Genomic DNA, 16263 nt, shown 5'->3' with positions numbered 1-16263 from the left:
CGCCAACATTGAGTTTCGAACTTCCACCTTCCAAATGCAAACTAACAGCTATCCGCTTCGAACTCCGCAGTCAGCTCGGTCAGATATGTGTTCATAGAGAAGTTCAAAACTCCTATTATGTGACCGATGTATGTCGTTATTTCTTGATGGATGCACATTTTTTGCCAAGTCATCTAAGGTTCATTATTGCATGAACTAACTTATATCAAAGAATTTCCGATCTAATCGATACATGTGCTGCTGGTCAGTATCTCTTCCCTTAACATTCTCACATAGCTCCATTTCGAGGCCCAATGGCGACACATAATGCTATAATACCCATAGGTCGTGTTCAGTAGTTCACTGTCGGGCTCCTTGGCTGAATGATTAGAGTAGTACTGTTCGGTTCTGAGGGCGCTGGGTTCGATTTCCGACCGGGTCGAAGATTTTAATTCCCTTTGCTCAGAGACTGTGATTTGTACTACCCCGAACATCCCTCCAACACATACACCACAAACAATACTCTCCTCCAATACAGGCAGATGCCTCCCACTCTCATCGCAGGATCTGACTTACAAGGGCTACACCAGGCCAGAGAAAGCCACATTAAATTTTAAAATCCCACGTTCTGAGACTTGTAAATTTATTTCTTTTGCAATTAGTGACATGCATTTATTTATATCTAATAACCTGTTTGTAAGATTTTCTAATTGTTAATATAGTTCAAAGATTTTATGATAGATATATTGCTATAAGTCCACCTGTGTGGTGTAGTGGTTAGTGTGATTAGCTGCCACCACTCGGAGGCGTCCCAGATTCGATTACTGGCAGTGCCACGAAATTTGAAAAGTGGTACGAGTACTGGAACGGGGTTCACTCAGCTTTGGGAGGTCAACTGAGTAGAGGGATGTTCAATTACCACCTCAGTCATCCTCGAAGTGGCTTTCTCTTGCCTCCACTATATGCGCTAGCCATGCGTCTCGGTAGGTGCACTAGTTACTAAATGAGCCCAAATCGGCACACTGGGGTGAATCGCTGGCAACCAAGAATGAGTTAGCTGGAAAATTTACAATTTCCAATTACAGGTCATGTAGGGATATAACAATAATTACGGATTTTATATGACATGAAGTAAACGACTCTTTTCTAACAATTCTAAACAATATACTAACTAATTCTGACTCTTCTGTAACATTGAATTTAGAACAGCTTCATGTACACACTTAGCTTACAGAGTTAATAATCACTAACTCCCTGGTCTCTAGAACAAAATGTAATATCAAATAAGCAAAAAACAAGCAGCAAAGATGTACACTATCTTAGAATTAAAGTTCCTACGGTCTGTTTTTTTAAAAATGCTATTTATTTAGGGCGTCGGCCTAAGAAGATTTTTGGCCCTACTTTGCATCATATGTTGTGAACCTGCGTTTATTTGGAAATAGCGGAAGTGTAAAGTGTTGAATGTGAGAAAGGAACAGTCCCCAGGCCAAGGATATTAATCATTTACAATAAAAAAACCCTGACCCGGGCGGGAATCGAACCCGGGGCCGCCGGATGACAGGCGGACGCTTTGCCCCTATATCGAGGGGCCGGACTACGGTCTGTTAGATTAATATCAAAGGGGCCATAGGGCTCTCAACTTGGGAGCGTAGGTTGACGACCACAGGGCCCTTTGTTGAGTCCTGGCATTGCTTCCCCTTACTAGTGCCAGGCTCCTCACTTTCATCTATTCTATCCGACCTCACTTGGTCAACTCTTGTTCTTTCTGACCCCGGAGGTATTAGATTTGCGAGTCATACTGAGTCTTTCATTTTCACGCTCTTCGTGGCCTTTGTATTCCTTGACCGATATCTTATTTTCCGAATAATCGAATCCCTTCCATTTTTTATCTCCGGTTAGTGTTAATAGAGGATGGTTACCCAGTTGTGCATCCACTTTAAACAAAAATCACCACCCCAACTGTTATACTAATATTACAGTACATTCTTCGTCAAAACTCCTATTATGTGACTGATGCATGCTGTCATTTCTTGAGGGATACAGAGTTTTTGCCAAGAGTGGATGTAGATTCTTAGCTGTTACAGCCAGCTCTATCTTCATGTTGATGTTTATAATACAATACAGTATTATTTATCACATCCAGTCTAAATATCCAAGAAAAATGGCCGAGGGGATTCGTCACGTGTCGCCACGTGTCGCCACGTGGTATGCAGGCTTGCAGGCTGAGGAGTGTTCGCTTGGGAAACCAAGGCCCATCAAGGCTACACTGTAGTTTTGTTTTACAATTTGATTTACATATTATGGCGTCGATGGGGCAGGAGAGGGCTAGGATTGGGAAGGAAACATTCGTGTCCTTAATTAATGTACAGACCCAGCATTTGCCTGGTGTGAAAATGGAAAACGACAGAAAACCATCTTCAGGGCTGCTGACAGTGCAGTCCGAACCCACTATCTCCCGAGAGCTGACAGCTTCTCGACCCTAACCGCACGGCCAACTCGTTCGGTGGTAATTCTTTATAAAGGCAATTGAGATACTGTACCCATGGAAATCAGTCACCCCAGCCAGCTAAAATAGATGTACTGTCCAACCAGGACCAAAACGTAATAGAAGTAATTATCATTTTAAAGTTTCTCCACATAGTACTTTACGCTCGCCGTGTTTGAAAACAACCCTATATGACAGCAGATATCATAGTTACCACATGAACAAAATCAGTGCAATTTTGCGATTATTCGGATAACTAACATAACATTTCTAGTGCACTAATATTAAATGGAAACCTGTTTGTATCTTTGTAGCTGTGTGCCTTCCTTACCGTAAAATGCGTGTGAGAAAAAAAAAGAGAGCAAATGGGGAAGAAGGGGTCTCTCGAATTAGTTTCTCATTTGCAGTTCCGCATTTCCATCTCCCAATTCCCTGACTGAAACCATTACCGAGAGAGGCGCACGGGTGCAAAACAATTAAACTTTGTCGCTAACAATGTGATTGAGCTGGTTTGAACTATGTACAAGGCGGTCATTGATCGTGAGCCTGGGAGAGGCAAAAGTTCTCTACATGTTTGCGTGAAGTTCATACATGTGCCAACTTTCGCAAAGTTTAAATTCATCACTTTGGAAATTCTTCATACAGTGCTTCCTGACTCGCTGTGTACACAAACATCCATACATCTAAACGAAGCGTCCATAAATTAACTGCATGGCGGGGAGATAATCTAATTGAATAAGTCTTTAGATACTGAGGTTATCGACATTGAACTGAAACATGATTTGTTCATATCCTTGCCCAACATTTATCACATTTTATCCTCGACAATAACACTCAGAAATGAACTCAGAGCAGTTGTTCTCAAGCGTTTGACACCTGCTGCACCTTTTCGCTGTTAATCATGCCATCATGGCATATTCGAATCAAGAACTCGATAATAAACTGACGCTTGTATTCCTTTTTATGGTGAGAATTGGAATTTAGTAGCAATAGAAACAAAGTGTAATTTGGTACACAAAAATCATACAGTATGTTTATTTCTATTTAATTCCTTTACCCTCCAGAGTTGGTTTCCTCCCCAGACTCAGCATTGGATCCCATCTGTACGACCTCAATGGCAGTGTCCTGGAGCGTGAGACATTTTGCCGAGGATGAATCTGGGAAGGAGGGCCAGCACCTCGCCCAGGCGGCTTCACCACCTAAGCTGAACAGGGGGTCTTGTGATTGATAGAAAGATTGGAAAGGATAAACAAGGAGATCGAAGTTAATAACACTAACCACTACAACACAGAGGCGAACTGCAGTATATATTGAAGTTTATAAAATTCATCTCGGCCTACATTGATCTTCATTTAGCCTATACAGTTCTTCACGAGCAAACGACTTTTTATTTCACCGACTCAAAAAGTACGCAATGTTCGTTATAAAATTTTATCTAATGTTTTTCACAAAGATCAGTTGTTCACTTCCATAGTTTAACGGTTAACGCTATTAGCTGCGGTCTTTATAGGTCTGAGTTCGATTCCTCAGAAAGTCAGAAATTTAAGATTGGCAGAAGGGCTGGAATGCGGTTCAAAATAGTACGTGCAGCTTACCTCCACTCAGATTGTTTTTGACAAGAGACGTACCACCTCGAGATGAGGACATTAATTTTTGTAAACAATGATCCGTTTTCTTAGTATTGAAATCCCGCCATGCATGCGTTCAATTTCACTGTCCTAATGAAAAGGATCAATCGGTTTATCGTTAATTAGTTCATGGTACCTTGGAATTATTTTACATATTGGTGCACGTACTGAACTTTTCTTTCGATGTTGGTTTTAGCTCTATAATGTCACATTTTAACACCTATTGCAGAAAAATTACATCGACAGAGGTGAGAGTTAGCAAACAGAATCAAGGCACCTGGTGTTTTCTTGCTGGTCTTCTCTACTGCACCAAATTTCGACTAATGTGTTGTTAATTGATAACAAAATTAACGATGTATTTTATAAAAAATATATTAAGCCTATGCGGATGTTGACATTTTATTATTTTTCACTACCGATTAGGTGCATGACAACATCCTCGGCGCAGTGTTCTTGCCAAATTTTGGTGGCTTCCCAGGCAGCCATGCTACACATTTTGAGAATCTCTGGATACAGAAGGTAGCTTGTCGTAAAGCGATTGTTACTCTCAAGACAAGAGAGCTGAAATATGACCACCTTCAGGATTCCAGTCCTAAACTCCTTATCTCCGGATGGATGCTTCAATTGCATCCACTAGAACAGCCAAGATTTGAGAGAAAAATTCTCGGTTCCCTAATGCTGAGGTAGCTGTCTTTCAAGGCTTTTGCTGGACAAAGACTGGATTGCTATGAAACTACTAGTCCAGCGCTTCTCAAACTTCTTGTAGAGATGACCCCTTTTTCCGAAACGAATTATGGGTGATCACCACCATTCACTTTGCTATTTCCTTTGAGAGAATAGGTTCCCTTAAAAATCGAAAATCTGTGGTATTTACAGCCCATGAACTCCCTTGGCCTACGAGCATGGCTGGCATCCGCCCAAATGGCCAGCTTGCGGTCAACGTTAGGATCCCCGCAGTCATACAGCATGGATTTCTTGACCGAGTCTACTGTCTATTGTATTAGGTACCACCTAACTTACACTTATGAGGCAGATATAAACTTATCCTCCTTCACGGGTGAAGTCCTTGGACAACCTAGGAATCAAACCTAGTGCTTTCTGCACTAGGAGGCTAAATACATTTAAAACGGCAGTTAGTCTAAGACAGCGGTTCAACATGCTCCGCAAAAATATTTCAGTGTTTAGTGAAGATAATATGGGAATAAAGGAACAAATCTAACCGGAATACTGAGAATTTTATTATTGCAGCACAATTAGACATTTATTTTCAGTAAAAGTTATCATACTGTGAATTAATTTATATTTCTTTCAACGCTTTGGATTATTTGGAATTTTTCTCTAATCTATCAGTGTTTAGTCGTTATTTTAGAAGTAATGTTTTAATTTAAGACATATTTTAGGTTAAGAAGGAAGTGATATATTATTTCAATTTTTATAATCCTTAGTTGCCTTTCATTTTTTGGATTTAAAATAAATGTTATGTTTGTAGAATTGAGCAAGTTTAGAATAAAATAAGTTATCTTACCGCTCACTGATGGTCCCAGTTTACTATCAAATTATACCTTCCTGTCAAGGATAGGAAGTGGTGACAATAATTCTGAAAGCAAATCTGGAGCAAGTACTCAGAATGGTAGAAAACACATTTATTGAACATTGAACATTACAGGCTGTTCGCCCCGATACATGTTCACAGTGCTAGAATACAAGAAACAGAAAGAACCATAAAATAAACTAAATTAAACAATTATAAACAGTTCTATAAGCACACCAACTAGTCTACTGAGCTGTCCCTTACATGGGCGGATGACCAGTCCACATGTAAGGGTCAACCCTGCAATCCTGTCAACTAACTTGGTGGTCCCTCACACGAGCGGTATACCAGTCTCCATGTAAGGCACCACTCTAGACTAATTCTACTAAGTTGCCACTACTAATAACAAAAGGAACCAATAAAATAAACCAAAAGAAAAAACAGTATAAGCATAACTATACCAACTAAATCTACTGACGGCCTCTTACAAGGGTGGATGACCATACCACATGAAAGTGCCAACCCTATAACCCTAAAATCAATCTAAAGTAAAACAAGAGCCAAAATTAAGTATCTACCCCTACTGCCCGGCTGTGTCATCACCCCTGATGAGAAGGAGCCGCCCTCCCGCTGATGACACGACCGGCCCTATCTACTAGGCTCTAATAAGGACTCCCACAACTTACCAGATGATCGTGTGTCCCTCTCACCATTCCATTGCGGCCTGGAGCAAGTACTCAGAATGGTAAACAACAACCCATCCTTACACTACCAAAATTACTTTTTCAAGTAGAGGCTAGGTTTGTGGAAAATATTTGAGATCTGGCGATTGGTTTCGAAATGAAAATGCTAGTAAATAATGATAGGAGGTCGAGAGACTATTCCTCGATTCACTGTGAATTTTTGGAAGGAGTTTAATTTAGATGTTCCGGAACTACAAACGTTGTCTTTGTTAGCTTCTTTTTGCTAGTTGCTTTACGTCGCACCAACACAGATAGGTCTTATGGGGACGATGGGACAGGAATGGCCTAGGAATGTGAAGGAAGCGGCCGTGGTCATAATTGAGGTACAGCCCCAGCATTTGCCTGGTGTAAAAGTGGGAAACCACGGAAAACTATCTTCAGGGTTGCTGACAGTGGGGTTCAAACCCACTATGTCCCGGATGCGAGCTCACAGCTGCGCGCTCCTAACCGCACGGCCAACTCGTTCGGTTTTGTTAGCTTTACGAGGTTCTATTTCATTACTGAGAAATCATTGTTACTTGTTGTAACTCTTATAGTTTAAAAACATTATGAGAATAATGTAATCTTCAAAATTATTGTAAACCAAAATTATAATTTCATTTTCTTCGTTATGCTTTGTACATTGGGACAACCTTCAACTATTTAAAGTTAAAAACTTTATCACTGATCCGTATTGAAATAATAATTGCAATGCTAAAAAGAGAAAGATGTTCCACCTATTCAATACAATAATATTGTTGCACAAATTATTGCAACATGTTTAATATATTATGGGACCAGTTTCGACATATGTCCGTGTCACCATCAGCCGATACAAAAATGGCAAGAAGTCAACACAATTGTAACACTTATGACACTTTTCTTGAAGAATTACAAATAGAAGTTCATGCAGCACTTTTAAGTGAAGATAATTGTTTTTGTAGATATCTTAGGTTTTTGAGCACTCTTGCTGTAGATCTTGAGGTTAAAAAAATGATGCAGTATAATTCACAATTGTTGTTATTCAAGGAATAAAATTTGTTACTAGGTAACAAATATGATTTTGTTTTAGTACTTCACAAGGTGGATAGTGGTATATATAAAAACTCTTAGAGTATGAGACTATTAGTACTCATATGGATTTTATGAGATCTAAGGAAAATAAAATAAATTAAAAATAAGAAATAGAAAAGTGAAAATGGTAAGGTAAGTAATATCATGAAGTACAAGAGGAAGTAAGAATCGATATCACTGAAAGTTGTTTAATACACGTTGATCAATATCTTAATCCTAACCAAAACCTTAACGATTTGTCTGAAAAACCGAACATTCTTTTTGACTTCCTTATCTTAGTTTTAAAAAGCTTCAAGTTGACAAGTAGTCGGTCAATCTTCCATGTAATACACAACACCTTCTCGCGCTACTTGCCCTTACCACAACACCCCCCTGACCCACCTTAAACTACTCCCCTTACTCCCTTACCCCCTCCTAGGTTCAATTTTCGATTCTTACTTCCTCTTGTACTTCATGACAAGGCTAAATTAAAGTGAGCCTCATAATATTACTTACCTTACCATTTACACTTCTCTGTTTCTTATTTTTAATTTAATTTCTTTTCCTTCGATATCATAAAATCAATATCAGTACTAATAGTCTCATACTCTAAGAGTTTTTATATATACCACTATCCACCTTTTGAAGTACTAAAACAAAATCATATCATTTGTTACCTAGCAACACATTTTATTCCTTGAATAACAACAATTTTGAATTATACAGCATCATTTTCTAACCTCAAGATCTACAGCAAGAGTGCTCAAGAACCTAAGATATCTACAAAAAAATGATCTTCACTTAAAAGTGCTACATGAACTTCTAATTTTAATTCTTCAAGAAAAGTGTCATAAGTGTTACAATTATGTTGACTTCTTGCCATTTTTGTATCGGCTGATGATGACATGGACATATGTCCAAACCGATCTCATAGCATATTAAACATGTTGCTACATTAATTTGTGCAGCAATATTATTGTATTGAATAGGTGGAACATCTTTCTCTTTTTAGCATTGTAATCTTCAACTATGGGAAGCTTTGTAAGTAATAAACATCTACAGAAATTTACGAACGACGGGTTAAGAAGTTTATCAGTGAAATAAAGTTACTTTTGGTGATTTTTATAGGTTTTACTTTGGCAGCAAGGTTGCGTCATACTTAGGTATGTTATATTGCCATTTTTTCCCAATTTTTACATTGTTTCAACTGTAATGGAGCAAATTTGTTACTATTTTAAAATAATTTCAAGGGTTGGTTTCGAAGCATTGACTAAAGTTGAATAAAGTGTGGTATACTCCAACATATGTATCGCTCCGTTTGTCGTTGAAGGCATTTTATACCTTCTGCCAAGTGCTATTAAGAGTCCGATCATTGCAGAAGAGACGTCTTTTTCAACCGCTTCACTGAAGTACAGACGGTGCTAAGTGAAGATAATTCCCAGTCTTTATCTGCGATGGGATATGTTACCTCCTTCCGCCTTCAAACGGTTGACCATTTTCATTCGTGTACCTTGCAAAGGGCAAGATGAACCAAGGTATTCTGAAGAATTGCTACTCCTCTAAGACCCACCTTCTGTCCTGACTAGTGTCAGGCATCACTTAGCTTTCCAAACATTGGGAGTTGGTTGGCGGGTTTATTGGAGTGGTCCGAATTGTAGCAGTACTATATGGATTAAGGCTTAAATGGTATGGACTCTTCGCAGGAAGAAGAGAGTCCTGTAGTGAGGGTAGCCTGAGGGCCAGCGGTCACGTGAGTGAAATTAAAGATGGTGTGTAGATTGCATCAAAGACATGGAATACATGAACGCCACCCCAGAAGATCACTTTTATCGGTCTAAATGGAGATGAATATGCTGATATGCGAATACTAGAACCTAGGTGTGTAGAGAATATTTGGGATTTGGCGAGTCGTTTCGCGAATAATGCTAGGAAAATTTGGGTTGGAAGCCTTAGTGATAAACATACCTCTGAAGCGGCTCTCTGTCCTTCAATAAGTAACGTAATTACAGCATTGTAATAAAAAAGGGGTAAATTTGACTATTTAAATACATTGTATTGCAGACAAATTCTAAAACTACCTAAATGAAATGAAGGTTTATTTGCTTTCATAAAAGCAAGTCTTAATCAAAGACATGAGTGGTACAAAGGCACAACTTGCTGGATATAGGTACGCCGACCATGTAGCATTCACTTGTGTAAATGACATTTTTATAACATTTTGAAAATAATAGTTCATCGGAAGTTCTGAAGTTCGTGACAGCGGATGTTGAAGACATATCCGTTGCGCTTTTTTCTGTGTATTATCATTTTTAAATTTGCTCGTTGCTTTACTTTGTAAGCTATGAACCTTTTTTGTGTTTCAGAACATTGAGGTGTTAGCTGAGGATTCTGAAGACTGGATATTCTGATCTCTTTGATAACAAACTTTGAAAGTGCTGGTTGCATACTAATTCGATGCGTTTCTCTAAGTGTATCCTGATTTATAAATTTTTCTTGTTGCTTTTCTTAATAAGCGAAATATTTGTTTTCTCTGAAGAAGTGGTAATTTGAATCTCTTGGAGTGTGCATATTAAATACCGACCAGGTGCATTTATGTGACTACTGTACATTCATCACTTTTATGTTTATTCCTTTTGCTTTACTTAATAAGTGACATAATTGTTTGTTTTAGCTGAAGCGCTAACTGTGCATTCTAAACACTGTAAAATTTGTGAAATAAAATCCTTTAATTTTGAAAACAAGACGGATGTTCCGAAGAAATTTTTTTCACAGCCGTATTAACAGTATTTATGTTATTATTGAGAATACGATTCCAGTCACGAAATGTGGAAACAGGGAAGTACTTGCCGTACACAGCTAGCAATCTGCCGGAAAGGATGGAAATGCAGGTAATTGTACAGAAAACAATTAATTCACTTATTGACCAGTCTTCGGTATGTACTATAATTCAAAATTTGAGCCATGTTTCAATTTATCTCTGTGGAGCTTCCCACTTTAGTAATGAGAGAAGTACCACGTAAACTTAAGTGACGAGGAGTATCGAATAAACACTAACCTCTTGTAATTTCGTGACACTATGTGACGTACTTATCTGTGTAATGCCAAAGGGCTTTAAAGTTATTACCCGTTCTACATGGCTGCTGTTGAAGCTTGTGTACTGCTCCACGTTGCAAATTAGCGTTACTGCGCCAGTTCGCTGACGCTTTGTCGTCAATAATCGACAACTAGCGGTTGGCGAGAGGCTTAGAGGAACAGTGATGAGTTAATTTACAAGGTTACAAAATTAAGTTGCTCAGAAATCAGCTCCGCTAAGTACCAATGAAATACAATTATACTGTCACGTTCCTCACATCCTTGTGCGGTCTCAGGAGGGAGCCGTATAGGACATACATATTTAGCCTCGTCTTACGGTCGGATGCCCTTCCTAACACCAACCCTATATTGAGAGATGTATTCACTAATGTCTGTTTCTGTGGTGGTTGGTAGTGAGATATGTTGTGTGTAGAAGAGAAGTGTATGGCGACAAACACAAACACCCAGTCTCCAAGCCAGAATCATTAACCAGACTCAGCTAAAATCGCCGACCTAGCCGGAGAACGAACTCGGGACCGTGACCCTGACCATTTAGCGATGGCTCCTGTCATAAAAATACTGTATATATTTGAGTAATAAAAGCCGGATCCACGGTCTACTGGTAAGGCTCCGGGTTCGATTCACGGCCAGAGTAAGGATTTTTATCTAGACCTGAGGCATGCCTCAAGGTCCACTTAGCCGTACGTGATTAAAATTGAGGGGTTGTCTGGCGGTGAGATGGAGATCTCGGTATAGAAACCCAAGAATAACGGCCTAAATTTATCGCACTGACGATTAGCATCTAGTCCCATTCTTCAGGCTATTTTCCCGTCACCCGTCGCTGTTAGTTATTCGTCTACCTCGACTGCAAAAAAATAACGTACTTCACTAGAAACAGCAGCAACTCTAAACATGGAGCAGGCGACCGTAGAAATGCAGGAGGTGGGGATTTGGTAATCTGGAGTTCAAAGAAGTCAACAGTCTGCGGGTAACAGTCTTCGCAAACCACACTGACTTCCAGCAGCTGACACTGTTTAAGAAGAATTGTTATATAGGCCTACCACATCCAACCACTTCATAAAATTCAAGCCTACCGATCAGAATACCAGAATGCCATTTCTGTCAAAGGTATTCTAGTCCCAAATCGTATTCAGCGCTTTGAGGAGGCAAACCTTCCGGACTACGTTCTGGAGGAAATTAGGAGAAGTGGTTTTTAAGAACCAAAAGTAAACCAAGCGCAGGGTTGGCCAATTGCCTTCAGTGGGAAGGAATGTCGTTGGCATTGTTCAGACAGGACCTGGAAATAATCTAGCTTATATTCAATTGTACATATCAACCATCAAGAAGAATTATCTCGTGGTGATGGCCCCATTGTGCTGGTTATAGCTCCAACAAGTGCGTTGCATAGCAGGTACAAATTACGGGTATTACTAGAGATGGTGGTTCATCATCTTTTGTTCGAGGACACGAATGTGTTTGGTGGGGCTTCTAAAGGACCTCGGGCAAGTGATCTGGAACGCAGAGTAGAAATAGTCATAGCAACTCTTGGCCGCCTTCTAGATTTCCTGGAACGTGGTACAACCAACCTGAGACGTTGCACCTACCTTGTGTTGAATGAAGCTGAGCGAATGCTGGACATGGGCTTTGAACCACTGATAAGGAAAATTGACATCACCTCGTAATCTGCAGGTGTTCGAGCTGAGCAGCGTTCGCTTGGTAGGCCAAGGGAAATATTATCAAGAATACGATTCCAGTCTCGAAATGTGAAAACAGGGAAGTGCTTGCTGTATATAGGTATATTGGAGCCATCTGCTGAATAATATTAAAAAAAGACAAACATGTAATTGGTCGGTCAAACAAACAATTTACCTACCAACCATGTACTATGAACTGGGGTGATTATGGCCTGAGGGGGGTAATGACAGTGAAAAACTAGTACGCATGTACTAGGAACGTATTTAGGACTACCGGTAGGTGAATGTTTATCTTTTCACATAAAGAGAGAGAAGTCGGTCTTGAACTGAGGAAAGACGAAAAGTACTGGTTTCAAAAGTAAGTTGCGTAAATAGGCCTTTTATTACTTTTAACTAATTATTGACCGTATTCACCTAGAAACTGAAAACTTGGTATCAGAGGACATAATACTCCCAAAACCCGTAGGAAAGTCGAAAATTCTCAAACATTACCCAGTGTTCGAGGTAGAGAAGTGTTCGAATTTGGGCTTCAGAGACGAAATAGCGTCAGTACGCAGGCGTAAGCACTTTTCATTTATATGAAGCAGCTTCTAAGTATTGAATATAAATAAAAAATATTGAATATTGTTGATTTTTTACTGCGTTATCTCCGTAAGTGTCCGAAAACATGTTCAGCTTTCCTAGTGCTGATTTTTGTACTTGACAGTCTTTGGCAATCTGCGCGAATCGATTGCTGGATTCAGCAAAGACAAGATTCGTTAAGGAGATAATGCGAAATGCAACGTAAATCATTTCACCCCACTGGTCCAATCAACCCACCTCTCCATCACCAATTCTTACAGAGTAACTGAATCGACCGAGTTGGCCACACCTTCCCGTCGTAGCCCATTCCCATCGTCGCTTTGCAAAAAGATTAAATCACTAGCAATAATTAATTAATTCAATAAATACATAAATAACTAAATAAATAAATTAGAGCTTCATCTCCGTACAGACAATGCAGGCTCTTGGAGGGTTGGAACGTAAAGGCTTTCACTATCCGTAACCTCGGCACTTGATCGGGTAGGGTGGTTAGCTTTCAGCCCGACCATCTTTGCCCCCAGGAATTAAACTGGTACTCATTTTTGGTGTAGCCTGAGTGAACCTCAGGGCCTTGTGCATTTAGTGGAAATCTCGTTTCTTAACTTTTCGAATTCCTGACGGGGAATCGAAGGTCATTGGGGATTTAAATGAGACTATGATTTGGGTATGTGGGAAACTTAGAGTGAGATTTCTAGATCCCAATGGGTGGGTAGGGGATAGGGATCTGCGCTCAGATGGCCTTCACTTAAACCGCAGTGGTACCTATAAGTTAGGAAATTTGTTTAGAAGTTTTACAGGGAGGTACATTCAGGGAAACGGGATGGCCTAGGGAGCGGTGGTAAGGGAACAGGGAACTGGAAGTCAAGTAGGGATGACATCAAAATGTTAGTGCTGAACTGTAGAAGTATTGTAAAGAAAGGAATAGAATTAAGTAATTTAATAGATGCATACTTATCAGATATAGTAACAGGAGATGAATCATGGCTGAGAAATGATATAATGAATGCAGAAATTTTCTTACTGAATTGGAGCGTGTATCGTAGAGATAGGACAGGAGTGGTAGGAGGGGGAATGTTCATTCTGATGAAAGAAGAATTTGTAAGCCACGAAAACGTTAAAGATGACAAACAATGAAATTCTAGGTGTAAGGCTCATCTCTAAAGATAATAGGCAACTTGATGTCTTTGGAGTGTACAGACCGGGAAAGGGTAGCCCTACGCTGATTTAGAATTATTTGATAAGATAATCAGCTATGTAGGAAACGATGAAAATAACGTGATTGTAGCGGGTGATCTCAATTTACCAAATGTCAATTGGGAAGGTAATGCGAACGAAAGGAAGCACGACCAACAAGTGGCAAATAAGTGAATATGGGAAGGGCATCTGATTCAGTAAGTGATGGGAACATTTACAGGGAAGAATATTCTGGGTGTGGTTATGTTAAAACTAGATGAGCTCTATAGAGAAATCGAAGTAATAGATGGTATTAGTGATCACGAAGCTGTTTTAATGGTACTTAAACATAATCATTGAAAGAAATGAAGGTATTAAAATTAGGACTACTATGTAGTACCATATGGCTGATAAAACATGCCTGAGGGAGTCTTTAGAAAGTAACTATGATTGGTGGAAAACAGTAAATAAGAATGTAAACAGCCCTGGGGCGAACTAAAGCAATTGTTGAGGAATGTGAAAATAGGTTTGTACCTTTAAAGATGGTAAGGAATGGTAAAGATCCACTATATTACAACAGGGAAGTAAAGAGTCTAAGAAGGAGATGCAGGTTGTAAAGAAATAGAGTTAGAAATGGCTGTGGAAGTAAAAAAAAATGAAGGAACTTACTAGGAAATTTAATTTAGCAAAGACATCATCTCAGTATAACACGATGACAAGCATAATTGGCGGTCATACAAATTTTATTGAAAATTGTAAGACTATTTATAGGCACTTTATGGCAGTAACTGGTTGCAAGAAGGTCCAGGAATCATTAATGAACAAGGGGAATGTGTATGCGAGAATCTTCAATAGGCCGAGGTATTCAGTCAGCAGTATGTAAAGATTGTTGGTTACAAGGATAATGTCCAGATAGAGGAGGTGACTAATACTAAAGAAGTATTCATATTTACGTATGACAAGAATGACATTTACAGTAACATACAAAAGTTGAAAACTAGAAAAGCAGCTGGAATAGATAAGGTTTCGGTGATATACTAAAGGCAATGGGTTGGGATACAGCACCATACTGAAGTACTCTCTTGATTATTGTTTGAATGATGGAGCTGTACCAAATGAATGGGAGTAGCTATAGTAGCTCCTGTATATAAAGGAAAGGGTGATAGACTTAAAGCTGAAAATAACAGGCCAGTCATTTAGACATGAATTGCATGTAAGCTTTGGGAAAACATTCTTTCTGATTATATTAGATTCATTTGATAGAAGGCAGTTTGGGGTTAGGAAAGGTTATTCCACTGAATCTCAACTTATAGGATTCCAGCAAGATATAGCAGATATCTTGGATTCAGGAGGCCAAATGGACTGTATCGCGATTGACCTATCTATGGCATTTGATAGGGTAGATCATGGGAGACTAATGTAAAAAAATGAGTGCAATTGTACTTGAAAAAGGAGTGACTGACTGGGTGGCTATGTTTCTAGAAAATAGAGCTCAGAGAATTAGAGTAGGCGAAGCTTTATCTGTCGCTGTAATAATTAAGAGGGGAATTCCTCAAGGCAGTATTATTTGACCTTTATGTTTTCTTATATATATCAATGATATGTGTAAAGAAGTGAAACCAGAGATAAGGCTTTTTTCAGATGATGTTATTCTGTGCAGAGTAATATATAAGTTACAAGATTATGAGCAACTGCAAAATGACCTCGATAATGTATTAAGATGGATAGTAGGCAATTATATAATGATAAACGGGATTAATAGTCAGGTTGTGAGTTTCACAAATAGGAAAAGTTCTCTCAGTTTTAATTACTGCGTTGATGTTGTGAACGTTCCTTTTGGGGATCATTGTAAGTACCGAGGTGTTAATATAAGGACAGATCTTCATTGGGGTAATCACATCAATATGATTGTAAATAAGGGGTACAGATCTCTGCACATGGTTATGCGGGTATTTAGGGGTTGTGGTAAGGATGTAAGGGAGTGGGCATATAAGTCCCTGGTAAGATCCCAACTAGAGTATGGTTCCGGTTTATGGGACCCTCACCATGTTTACTTTATTCAAGAACTGGAAAAAATCCAAAGAATGGCAGCTCGATTTGTTCTGGGTGATTCGCTACAAAAGAGTAGCGTTACAAAAATGTTACAATGCTAGTGCTGGGAAGACTTGGAAGAAAAGGGACGAGCTGGTCGAGTAAGTGGTAGATTCCGAGCTGTCAGTGGAGAGATGGCGTGGAATTACATCAGTAGATGAATAAGTTTGAGTGGTGTCTTTGAAGGTAGGAAAGATCACAATATGAAGATAAAGTTGGAATTCAAGAGGACAAATTGGGGCAAATATTCGTT

General features: G+C 39.2%; 1 pseudogene; it reads left to right on the top strand.

The window, feature by feature from the left end:
- Nucleotides 1-12152, top strand: part of LOC137501296 (ATP-dependent RNA helicase p62-like) — an 83625-nt pseudogene extending 71473 nt beyond the window's left edge.
- The last annotated feature ends 4111 nt before the right edge of the window (nt 12153-16263 follow it).

This window comes from Anabrus simplex, chromosome 6 (genome assembly GCF_040414725.1).
Source record: "Anabrus simplex isolate iqAnaSimp1 chromosome 6, ASM4041472v1, whole genome shotgun sequence".
In the NCBI taxonomy this organism is placed as follows: domain Eukaryota; kingdom Metazoa; phylum Arthropoda; class Insecta; order Orthoptera; family Tettigoniidae; genus Anabrus; species Anabrus simplex.
This window is presented reverse-complemented; position numbering and strand designations above follow the sequence as displayed.